Source organism: Ovis aries, chromosome 21, assembly GCF_016772045.2.
Source record: "Ovis aries strain OAR_USU_Benz2616 breed Rambouillet chromosome 21, ARS-UI_Ramb_v3.0, whole genome shotgun sequence".
Taxonomy (NCBI): domain Eukaryota; kingdom Metazoa; phylum Chordata; class Mammalia; order Artiodactyla; family Bovidae; genus Ovis; species Ovis aries.
The window spans coordinates 37,253,317-37,266,500 of record NC_056074.1 but is presented as its reverse complement, the minus strand read 5'-3'; the positions used below and the strand labels follow the sequence as shown (position 1 = coordinate 37,266,500).

General features: G+C 44.5%; 1 non-coding gene across 1 annotated transcript; it reads right to left on the bottom strand.

Annotated features, from left to right (window-relative positions):
• Positions 1-2,569: 2,569 nt before the first annotated feature.
• Positions 2,570-2,642, bottom strand: TRNAE-UUC (transfer RNA glutamic acid (anticodon UUC)). The gene has a single exon. It is a non-coding gene; the product is annotated as a tRNA-Glu (tRNA).
• Between the last annotated feature and the right edge of the window lie 10,542 nt (positions 2,643-13,184).

The window sequence follows — 13,184 nt, the reverse complement described above, 5'->3', positions numbered from 1 at the left end:
CCCACCCTCGCCCTCTCCCGCAGAGTCCCAAAGTCTGTTCTATACATCTGTGTCTCTTGCTGTCTTGCATACAGGGTTATTGTTACCATCTTTCTAAATTCCATATATATGCGTTAGTATACTGTATTGGTGTTTTTCTTTCTGACTTACTTCACTCTGTATAATAGGCTCCAGTTTCATCCACCTCATTAGAACTGATTCAAACGCATTCTTTTTAATGGCTGAGTAATACTCCACTGTGTTTATGTACCACAGCTTTCTTATCCATTCATCTGCCAGTGGACATCTAGGCAGCTCTCTTATAGCCCGTGGAGCTGTGAGGAAATCTCTGTATCCAAGAACAGGGCTGGTGTAGGCACAGGTGTATTCCGTCACGAGGGTGGGTAGCTCTCAGAGAAGATTGTTGACACATATATTTTATTACTCCGCAAGCTCTTGCCACTTGCTAAGGACTTTTTATTTTTAAAGTGCATAGTTTATGTTTTTTTCATGTCTGTCTTCCTCTCTGCTTAGCTGACTTGAGAGCCCATGGACTGCCTCACGCCAGGCTCCTCTGTCCTCCACTGTCTCCTGGAGTTTGCTCAGATTCATGTCCACTGAGTCGGTGATGCTATCTAACAACCATCTCATCCTCTGCCACCCTCTTCTCTTTTTGCTTTCAATTTTTCCCAGCATCAGGGTCTTTTCCAATGAGTCGGCTCTTTGCATTAGGTAGCCAAAGTATCGGAGCTTCAGCATCAGTACTTCCAGTGAATATTCGGGGTTGTTTTCCTTTATCAGTTTTCCCATCCTTTTGGAATTGACTACCAATACTGCTCGCTGTACGACAGGCCAATCAATTGAGAGAGGAGTTGTTGGGACAAAGCATAGTGACTTTACTTGGCAAACCAGCAGGTTGAGAAGATGGTGAGCTCCTGTCTCAAAGAACCGTCTTCCCTGAGTTAGAATACAGGCTTCCTTTACGCTAAGGCGGAGAGCGGGGTGGAAAAGGCAAGCATTCCCCGGCTCCAGTCAGACTCCGAAGGGGATGGGTTAATTTCTTCCTTCCTGTAGCCGTTCACGGGTGGGCTTTCTCAGAAGGTTTCTCGGGAGCTAAACAAAGGTATTTTAGCTTTTATTTTTCTTTACTGGAGGATGATTGCTTCGCCCTGTTGCGTTAGTTTTTGCTGTACAACCAGGTGAATCAGCCGTATGTATACATACATCCCCTCCCTCTTAAGCCTCCCTCCCACCCACCCCCATCCCAGCTCTCTGAAAGTGAAAAGGGAAAGTGGAGTCGCTCAGTTGTGTCCAGCTCTTTGTGACTCCATGGACGGTAGCCTACCAGGACCCTCCGTCCATGGGATCTTCCAGGCAAGAGTACTGGAGCGGGGTGCCATCCCAGCCCTCTAGGTCATCACAGAGCACGGAGGTGAGCTCTCTATGCTACATAGCCGCTTCCCACTAACTCTCTATTTTACACTTGACGGTGCATAGACGTCAGTCCTCCTCTAACAATGAAAGGTATTTTAGCTTAATTCTCATGACATGGGAGGCTGTGTTCCCAGAGATGGACCGTTATGTATACTTTAAGCTTGTAGGCAATATCCCTTTATGACAACCTGGAGCAAAAGCAACAGAATACAAAGGTTAAAGTAAAAGAAGCAGGTCCAATGTGGAGTCAGGTTTAATCTTTCCTATAGCAAATGGCAACCCACTGCAGTATTCTTGTCTGGAAAATTCCATGGACAGAGGAGCCTGGTGGGCTACAGTCCAAGGGGTTGCACAGAGTCAGATGTGACTGAGCGCAGCACACGCGTGCACACACTCACACACACACACACAAGTTACAAATGTAGATTCATCATCGGAACAGTTGAACCATCTGATGAGATCTGTTGATAGTGGGAGAGGCTGTGCCTGTGTGGGGGCAGGGACTATATTGAAACTTGCTACTCAGTTTTGCTGTGGACCTAAAATTGCTCCAATAAATAACGTCTACTTTAAAAAAAAAAAGAGGGACAATGTGTTGTTAAAATACTCTCTTCAAACAAGGGGGGTGGAAAAAATCCATGGGAAAAGAAAAATCAAGGAATCTGTTGCCCCTTACAGACAGCTGATCAAAACTACCAGGGAATTAAAGACTTCCTATTGAAAACACTATTAGAACTCATGAGAATTCATCAGATTAGCTGAATACAAGATCAAGATCAGCATACAAACATCAAGCACAATTGATAAACCAACTGCTATGGGCATATAACTCAGTGGAAATAATGATAAATGGACAAAGGTAACGATAGCAACAGCAAAAATGTGCTGAAATACATTTAATCGGAAATGAGCAGACCTTTAAAGATAACGTCATGAAACTCTACTTCTGGATTAAAAAGGGGTCTGCCTTGAGGTTTTGTGCAGTAGTCTAAACAGATATTTTTGTATATGTGTGTGTATTATACATATTTATATATGGCTATTTTAAGCAGCTGGTCTTTTAAAAGCCCTGCATTTGTATTCCCCTCCCATTGCAATGACTGTTTTGTTTTGTTTTGTTTTGTTTTTTGGTTGCACACAGCATGTGGGATCTTAGTTCCCTGACCTGGAATTGAACCTGGGCCCACAGCAGTGAAAGAACGGAGTCCTGACCCCTGGACCACCAGGGAATTCCCTGTAATTACTGTTTTTGACATCATATTTTGCATCTAACTGTTTGTGTATCCCCTACCTACTTACTGCGGATACAGATGAGTTGACTACTTTTGTCTTTTACCCTCTCTCCTAGCTTTGTATGTGGATGGTTTCCCACTTCTAATGTATGTTTGTCTTTACTGGTGAGCTTTTCCATTTCATAATTTTGTTTCTAGTTGTGGCCCAAAAAGGACCTAATAAATACCCACCTTGTTTTCAAGGAAATGAGAAAACATCTAATGATGTCAACTGCTTTCCAATTGCTCTGCAAATTCAATGCAGCCCCCATTAGAATCTTCATGGGATAGCTGTGGGTTGGTTTTGAGATCTAAAGTGCTGTTTGAATGTCTCAAAATTCAGCATGGACTCACTTGCTAAGTTGAGAGGAGGGCCTGATTTTGGTCCCAGACTCCCTGGGTTCAAGTCCAGCTCTGGCACTTTCTACTTGTGGGGACGCCAGCAAAGGTGCTCACCCTCCCAGCCTCAGTTTCCGCATCTGTAAAATAAGGCAATAAAATATTGCCTGCCTCATGGGATTTATTTTAAGATAAATAAATTAATAGGGGTGAAATGTCCAGCACAGTATCTGGTGGTAAATGTCAGCTATGACACTTCCATAACAAAGGGGGAAAAGAATCTCTAACTACTAAGTCAAACAAAATAAATTACCGCATTTCCAAAGCCCAGTGTCAAGGCGAGTTTACCTGACTCTGCCAATGAAAAATGTTTATTTATCCTAAATGCTAGCAAAGTGTGCTTCAGAATTTGTCTCTGGTTCCATTGGGATTTCTCTCAGTAAAGAAAAGGCCATTACTTTTCAATCACTTTTATTTACTTTTTTATGGCCAGTTCCAAGTACCTGTCACTGTGGTTTTGATATCCTTAATACTGACTATGGGAAGGAAGGTTATAGGAAGTGGTAGGTGGAGAAAGATTATTTATCCCAAGACACACAGGGACTCTGGGACTCAAGTCCTCAACAGAATGTTCTGGGCACTCACATCCTTTTGGCTGAGGTTGAAATCCCAGGGATTCTGTCAACTACAAATTGGCACTTGCCATCTGCCTCTACAAGGATTGAGTGGTATGCTTCGCAGCTTATGATTTTCAACACCCCCTAAAAAGAGTTTAGGGTGGAGAGCAGAAACGAGGCATTCTGTGCTTGGGGTTGGGGGGGGACCTGGCAGTCTTCGGATAGTTAGATGCTTTCAGGATTTTGTGAGCCCAATTCTTATATCTTTGCATATCTAGAAAGGCACCAAAATCCTTCATGGTGACGACTGCTCCTTATGACTAGTAGAAACCTTCTGAAAAAGTATGTGCTTGATTGCATGTATTCCTCCTTCACCAAAATTACATGTATGCTGACCTTCCCCCACCTGCCTTTTTGGAGCAATGTCTCAGAGCTCTCTGAGGTGCTGTCTCCTGGGTTATAGTGCTCATTTTGTCCCAAATAAAACTTAACTCACAACTCTCACATTGTGCTTTTTTTTAATTCCACATCTTGAAACTGATGAATATACCTCCCATCTCCCCTTTCACAATCCCTCTTGTTCCAACTTACCAAAGACAGTAGGTCTCTGCATCATCCACCAGAATCTTAACACGGAGCCTTGACCCTGCCTTTAGAAATTCCTAGACCTCAAAGAAACAGTTTAAAGTCCTATTTGGTGATACAGAACAAAAATTTTTTTTAAATGCCAATATATATTTTTATTGGATGATTTGAATAATTGTGTTGGAATTTGGCTGAATAAATGCTATAGAGAGAGGAGAGAGAGAAACTTCAAAACTATTCACTGGACCTTTTGCTAGTAAAAGTGCTGATAACATAAGTCAGGATTCTAGAAGTCCAGATCTCTAGATCTCCAACTCAAATATCACTCGCCAAAATAACAATAATAACATTTAATATTCCTGACGCTATACTACAGTAGGGAAACAAAAATGAAATACCTTACAACATAACAAAGTGCTGCTGTTGTAATTTAGTGGCTAAGTAGTGTTGGACTCTTTGCAACCCTTTGGGCTGTAGCCTGCCAGGCTCCTCCATCCATGTGATTTCCCAGGCAAAAATACTGGAGTGGGTTGCTATTTCCTTCTCCAAGGAAAAATTGTCTCTATCAAGTGATTTCTACTTCTTTGCCTTAATAAAATCCAAAGAGGACTTAATTTAGCTGTGACTGATAAAATTATTAAAAATCATTTTGAGTGATAAATTACCACACCATTTTTAGACTGTAGCTCAGAATGACTTAAAGATGTAAACAGCATTGCTATCACAAAAATCATTTATTCTACAACTGCAAATCATGCGACAAGTGTTTTCAGAGTTTACATCCATGAAGATGAAATACATGAATGAAAGTGCCTCACTTTAGCAATAATTCCCTGGTGGCTCAGACGGTAAAGAGAGTCTGCCTGCAATGTGAGAGACCCAGGTTCAATCCCTGGGATGGGAAGATCCCCTTGGGGAAGGAAATGGCAACCTACTCCAGTATTCTTGCCTGGAAAATTCCATGGACCGAGGAACCTGTCAGGGCTACAGTCCATGGGGTCGCAAAGAGTCGCACGTGACTGAGTGACTCCGTTTTGCTTTCTTTTTCCACAATATCTATGCATATATAAAATCAAAAAGAGTCCTCATTCAGCTCATGAAGAGATATATTTATCAATAACATTTCACTTCATACATTTAAAAAGTATCAACAATTGAAACAAATATCTGGTCTTTGTCCAAAGCTGCAAACATCTTGGCTGGTCCCCAAATCGCCAATGCACCTTGTCTTACAAACTCCTCGAAGCCATTTGATTCCTGCTTCCCTTGCGCTTCTGCACTGTGGAAACTATGAGATGTATATCCTGAGGTTCCCCAGGGAAACAGGTGAGTGAGGTAGTCACTCCTTCCTACTCCCGCAGACCACCTGTCGACCGCTCTCCTACGCCTAAAGCAGCTCAGAGTTAGGGCCACGGCTGTGAGCTGCAGAGGTGTGTGACGTGGGAAAGGCCGTGGAGCACCAGAGATTGTTGCCGTCTCCTTGTTCATCAACTCCTGCCATGAAGTGATGGTCCTGTGATGTCTAAATCTCTCGTCTGCATCATACCCTAGGCAGAAGGAGATGGAAAATATTAGAAATGCTTGATTTGCTCCTGAATTCCCTGTAACACCTACTCATCGTGCGCCCCGAGCTACTGTGCTGTTCACATAGCTGGGTATCCAGCCAGGTGTCAGTTGAGACACTGCCTAGACTTTGGGGGCCATTTGTCCACCTGTAAATTGACATCATACACCATGAAGCATCAGTGGGGTACCCCCATGACCCAGGGATATCAGGTACACTCTTCGGATGCCGTAAGACCTCCTTTCCTGAGAAGGCAGAAGCTGTGTTTATCACAGTACATTTTGTATTTGGAATTAGCTTCAAACATGCAGAAACATTGTAATGATATGTATAGTAGAATACCGGCATACCATTACCCAGACACATTTTTTAAAAAATTGAAATATAGTTGATGTGCACCATTTTTTAAGTTGCAAGTATATGATATAGTGGATTCGCAATTTTTAAAGGTTTTTATCCCATTTATAGTTATTATAATACTTTGGCTATATTCACTGTGTTGTACAATATATCCCTTGTAGCTTATTTTATACCTCGTAATTTGTGCCTTTTAATCCCCTACCCCTACTTTGCCCCTCCTGCTCTCCCCCTCCTCACTGGTAAACACTAGCCTGTTTTCTATACCTGTGAATATTTCTTTTTTGTTATATTCACTAATTTGTTTCTTTGTATTTTTTAGATTCCACATATAAGTGATATCACACAGTATTTGAATTTCTCTGTCTGACCTTTCACTTAGCATAATGCCCTCCAAGTCCATACATGGGGTTGCAGATGGCGTAAGTTCCTTCTTTTCTATGGCTGAGTATAATTCCATTATATAGATATATACCAGATGCACTTACTGTTGATGTACGACTTCATTTACTTTATTCTTTTGGAGACTTCTCACAAAGACACAGTCCTAAGCTTTCAATACATGGGCTGAAAATTCCAACAGACATGCCCAGCTTCAAATATGAAATTATACCCATATATTCCATCTACCCCAGAGCTGTAGCAGGGCTGTACATACATAAAACCAGGGACAAAGTAAGGGCTAAAGAAACTACAATAAGCAGATCTTGTGTGGCTGTGAACCCTCCCAGGTCAAGAACATGTAGGCTGCATTTAGAAAGATCTGAGGAGTGGGGCATATTGAAACTATCAAGGGCTCTTGATTTCCAGGCAGAGTTCCAGAAGTTTCCTCTACCAAGTAGAGGACACTTGAATGTCAAGGACTCTCCCTCCATTCTAAGCTGTTTTCTGCAGAAGTCAGGATTACCAGACCAACGTGAGGCACTGTTCAAATACGTCTGTTCTTCCTGGGGATCGGATGTCACCTGAAGCAATTCCAGAGGGCAAGCTGCCTTGCAGGAGTGGCGCCAGGTGCTAAAGACTCTTCCTGCCCCTTCCACAGTTGATAAGGTGAGCTGCCAGGTCCTTGAGGTACATGCTCGTCATTGTAGGTCAGCCCTACAGGTGCAGGAGGCCTCTGGGGACAGCAAATCCCAACCCCATCACAGGTCCCTTCCAAATAGGGGAGTCTGAGTCCTCTGCAAACACAGGTGCCATTTATGATGATGAAATTAGCATTTTTTTTCCATCTTTCCCTTTGAGGAAATAAAAAGAATAATGCTATGGCATTCATGACATGTTGAAAGTTTTTTTTTTTTTTTTTTAATGAGTTCTGAAAGAACAGTGTGGAGAAGGAAGCCAAACAACCTCAGGACCAGGGAACTGTTGAGCCCACAGTCACCGTAGGAGCCCCAAGGCTGTTGGCTTTGATCGCTGGCAGGACTTTCTGCTCCCAGCAGTCTTTTGTAGTGGAGGGGATATTGAAAGTTTTTTGTTTCTTGTTTCTTGGCCCTCATTCATCTCCATTATCATCTAACACTTACATACGTGTAGCCTTCGCGTCCTTCCCCAAATGCTTCTCATTGTAGATTTGCTACTTTTTGCTGCTGCTGCTGCCTAGTCGCTTCAGTCGTGTCCGACTCTGTGTGACCCCATAGATGGCAGCCCACCAGGCTCCTCTGTCCCTGGGATTCTCCAGGCAAGAACCCTGGAGTGGGTTGCCATTTCCTTCTCCAATGCACGAAAGAGAAAAGTAAAAGTGGAGTCGAGCAGTCGTGTTCGACTCTTCGTGACCCCAAGGACTGTAGCCTACCAGGCTCCTCCGTCCATGGGATTTTCCAGGCAAGAGTACTGGAGTGGGGTGCCATTGCCTTCTCCAGGGCTACTCTTTGGGTGTAAGACAAAAGACATAAGATCTTACAGGGGCTTCCCTGGTAGCTCAATGGATAAGAATCCACCTGTGAATGCAGGGGACACAAGTTCAGGGCCTGGTCCAGGAAGATCCCGCATGCTGTGGAGCAACTGAGCTCGTGTGCCACAGCCACTGAGCCCAAGTGCTGCGACTACCGAAACCCGAGTGCCCTAGAGCCTGAGCTCTGCAAAAGAGGAGCCACTGCAATGAGAAGGCCACGCACCATGATGAAGAGTAGCCCTGCTCACCAAACCAGAGCAAGCCTGTGTGCAGCAGTGAAGACCAGTGCAAAGGAAACTAAGTGAATAAAGAATTAAAAATTTAAAAAAGATCTTACAGGAATTTTGAGCATATATGTTGGTTAGTTGATACACTTACCACGCTAATTAAGTCTTTTTGTCATGTCATGGGCAAAAACTTACAAGCTGTTAATTTTGTTATAGGTCAGATGTTCGCCTTCACTGTATCAAAGATGAGGCCAAGACTGTAGATTGCAATCACTGTGTGCCTGGTAGGGTCTCTGTTTATTTAGTTGCTGAGTTAGTTCCTTTTTCCTACCCATCTCTCATCTGCCGGAACTGAAGACTCGTGTGCGACACATCCCAGGCTCTCTTGCCAGACGCCTTCTCGTTAGGCTCTCCAGGGAAGGGCACTGATGAAGATCGGAAGGGGGTAGGGGACAGCAGTCGTGTGTTCTGAGCTTCTGACGTCGCCTCTTGCAGCGGTTGTGGCAGCAGTGGGTACAGTAGACCAGCAGCCCAGCTGTGGCAGTGTTTACAGCGGTGGCTTCATGTCTTGGTCCTTGGTCCTTTGGTTCTTGCTCAGGTAGCTCAGTTTCGACAACAGCAACTTCACCGTCACCTGCACCCATGGGATGGGCAAGACCTTTTAGTTTTCAACTCCAGTTTGAGAGGCAGTATTATCTTCTGTAATTATCAATCCTTATGGATCCTTTATGCTCCCGTATCCGTATTCCAGCCTTTCACCTTCATTATCAACTCCTGTATGAAATTTGCTCTGCTCAATATACCTAGAAGGTTTTCTGTTTCTTGATTGGACACTAACAGACAAATGGATGCTCCTCAGAACCCAGTGAGTGCTGAGGTTGGGCAGTGGATGTATTTGCCCTGGGTGTGTGGGCATACAGAGATGCTGTGCCTGTGGAGCATTTGAAAGTGATGGGTAGAAGTGAACCACCCTGGAACCTACTTTCCTAAATTGCATAAAGTACACCTCCCTGAAGAGCTATAGGTGTAGGTTCAATACTTGTTCAATGTTCCTTTGCCCTGGAGCAGATCACTCCTAGCACCCTGTCCTTGAAACTCTCCCAACTCCATGCAGTCATTCAGGCACCCAGGTTTTACCACTGGAGCATCTGATAGAGCCTTAGGACTCTCCTGGATCTTGGTGGAAGATGAGGGAATAAGGAGGGGAGCTTTCTGGGACAGGCCTGCAGGAGATGTTTCTCATGACCCCCACATTCCACTGGCTTGAACTTAGTGACATAGCACCATCTTGGGAAAAGAAGATCAGCCATGTGTCCTTGCTCCAGAGGAGAATGGCTTGGTAAATAGCTCTCTAATATCTGTTTTTAATATCCTTACTATTTAGAGCATAAACTATTTTGTAAATTGTTGATAGTCAAAGCTATGGTTTTTTCAGTGGTCATGTATGGATGTGAGACCTGGACCGTAAAGAAGTCTGAGCAGCAAAGAATTGATGCTTTTGAACTGTGGTGTTGGAGAAGACTCTTGAGAGCCCCTTGGACTGCAAGGAGATCCAACCAGTCCATCCTAAGGGAAATCAGTCCTAAATATTCATTGGAGGTACTGATGCTGAGGCTGAAGCTCCAATACTTTGGCCACCTGATGTGAAGAGCTGACTTGTTGGAAAAGACCCTGATGCTGGGCAAGATTGAGGGCAGGAGGAGAAGGGGATGACAGAGGATGAGATGGCTGGATGGCATCACCGACTCAATGGACATGAATTTGAGCAAGCTCCGGGAGATAGTGATGGATGGGGAAGCCTGATGCATTGCAGTCCATGGGGTCGCAAAGAGTTGGACACGACTGAGTGGCTGAGCAACAAAAAAAGAGCATAAACTACTTTATAAGTCGTTGATCCTGGTAGGCAAACACTGTATTTAATTTCTTTATTCCTTTTTAGAAAAATAACTTTAAAAATTATTATTATGTTTAAAATTTGTTGACCATGCCCCGCTGCATGAGAGATCCTAGTTCCCTGACCAGGGATGGAACGCACATCCCCTCCAGAAGATGAGTCTTAATGACAGGGCCATCATGAAAATCCCTATGTTTCATTTCTAATCCCGTCACCCTCAGGAAGACCTGTTAACAAAAGCACATTTTTTTTTTCGACAGCTTTATTGAGATGTAACTCACACATCACAGAATGCATGCACTTAAAGGGTACCCTTCAGTGGTTTTAAAATATATTCAGAGTTGTGCAATCATCCCCACAGTCCATTGTAGAACATTTTCATCACCCCCCAAAAAGAACCTTCCAGACAGCAGTCATTCCCCATTCCCATGACCCCTTCAGCCTTAGGCAGTAAGTGATCAACTTTCTGGGCTTCCCAGGTGACTCAGTGGTAAGGAATCTGCCTACCAATGCAGGAGACACAGGAGATGTGGGTTCAGTCCTTGGGTTGGGAAGATCCCCTGGAAAAGGATATGGCAACCTGCTCCAGTATTCTTGCTTGGAAAATCCCATGGACAGGGGAGCCTGGCAGGCTACAGTCATGGGGTCTCAAAGAGTCAGGCACGAATGAGCACCAGAGCACGCACGCACACACTCAGCTTTCTGTTTCCATTCTCTTTTCACGCTGCTGTTGAAAAGCCTGGTGTGAGTTTTACTTATTTTGTGGGAAACATGTAGGTTTCTCTTTTCAACCCTGAATTTTATTCATGGAAACTAGGATTTATTCAGCTGTGAGTCTTTTTCATCGATCTTAGTCTTCACTGAGCCCTTTTAGACAGAAACTCATAAAGCACATTTATTTTTATTACCATTCCCAGGCAATTGCCATCCGGTTTGTGTATTTTTTTTTTTTTTTTACTGAAAAATAGTTGATTTATAATGTTGTGTTTGTTTCAGGTGTACAGAAAAGTGATTCATATCTGTATCTATCTATCTATCTCAGATGATTTTCAATGCTGTCCATGCATTTTGTGAGAAGTGGTTTAACTTGAGTGTTAACTTCCAAGAGATGTAATATTTGCTTAAGTCCAAGACATGTGTTAGAAGTATAGCAAGAATGATGCATTTCTGCCTGGACAGATGTCACTGTCCTGTCTCCAACTCTAGGCAGTAAGAGTCCTACAGAGTGTAGTTAGAAGAAAAAATAGGAGAAACAGTTCTGCGAGGTGTTTTCTGTACGTTTGCTGCTGCTGCTGCTAAGTCGCTTCAGTCATGTCCGACTCTGTGCGACCCCATAGACGGCAGCCCACCAGGCTCCCCCATCCCTGGGATTCTCTAGGCAAGAACACTGGAGTGGGTTGCCATTTCCTTCTCCAGTGCATGAAAGTGAAAAGTCAAAATGAAGTTGCTCAGTCATGTCCGACTCTTAGCGACCCCATGGACTGCAGCCTACCAGGCTCCTCCATCCATGGGATTTTCCAGGCAAGGGTACTGGAGTGGATGCCATTGCCTTCTGTATGTTTACCTTGCCATAAATCTTGACCATGACACTCATGATTCCAGCCTCCTCACTGGTCTCCAGGATTCCTGTTTCCACCAGAGTTTGTTACCAGTGCATTTTCTGCAGGAATTTAGCTCTTGTGTACCTACCATCTGCTCCCCGTGCCTTATCCCCTTAGTGCTGATGCTACATGTTAGGTAATGAAGACTGCGGTTTGCACTAGACCACTCTTTTCCACCAGAGAGTGACAGGTCAGTGCTGGGGACAGACACTTTAAAAAAATATTTAGGAAGTATTTGATGATTTATTGATTTTTAAAGGAGTGTGTGTGTTTGTGTGTTTCTTTTAGCCAAGTGGTTAGAGGTTTTCCTATGATCATTCTGTTCTCGGTTTTCAGTTTGATTCCACGGTGGTCAGAAAGCATACTGTGTCTTTTGCTGTGGCCAGAGTCAGTTGAGCAACATGCTGACATGGACATTCCAGAAAGCTGCTTCCGTTTGTTCCAAACTTTGGTGTTTCTTCCAACGCTTCCATCTGCTGGATGTCTGGCAGTTGCTGGTGTTGCCAGCAAGGGCCTCCGTAATCCTCTTGGGCTCTGCACGGCTTTGCAGGCATTAGCCCTTCCAGCAGACATTGTTTGGTTGTATCCTTGGCTGGGTGGTGTGCCTGGCAAACGCGTGACTGTGTTGAATGGGAACCTTCACTCCGCTGGGACAGCTCTATGATGTCCTGGGGCAGATGGGGGCCAAAGCTGTCTGAGTGCTGAGACTGGGGCTGAGGAGAGACTTGCTTGCAGCTAGGAGCTGCCCTTACTTGCAATCCTGAGACCTCCTCCCTTCGAGGCTGAGACCGGTCTGACCAGAGAATGGCTCCCCATCGCAGGACCCCCGTCTTGTGCCTCTTTCCTGTACACATTATACAGGAGGGAAGAGTTAAAACTTCGGGGAGCTGAATTGTCCCAAGAAAGGGCCAGAGGTCTTCCTGGTAGAAAGGATGGTCCCAGAAGGAAACGGGACCCTGGGAGGTGTGAGCAGAGGGACAGTAACTTATCTTTGGTGAGAGGATTGTGGGGACTGGTAGAAGTAAGGGGAGCTAGGGTTCGATTTTAAAATTTCTTGTTTTGCTTTGTTCCAATGTAGTGCACACTTCCCCCTGATCTTCCTGACTTCGTAGGTCGTTGTGTGAATGAGGGGATGAGTTACGCTGCCACTCGAGGGACACATTTGGGGAGAGTCCTACAGTTCTATGAGGCAGCATCAAACATCCAGTGGCTCAGACAGTAAAGAATCTCCTTGTAATGCAGGAGACCCGGGGTGGACCCCTGGGTTGGGAAGATTCCCCTGGAGAATGGAGTGGCTGCTGCTACTGCTGCTAAGTCGCTTCAGTCGTGTGCGACTCTGTGCGAACCCAGAGACGGCAGCCCACCAGGCTCCCTCGTCCCTGGGATTCTCCAGGCAAGAACACTGGAGTGGGTTGCCATTTCCTT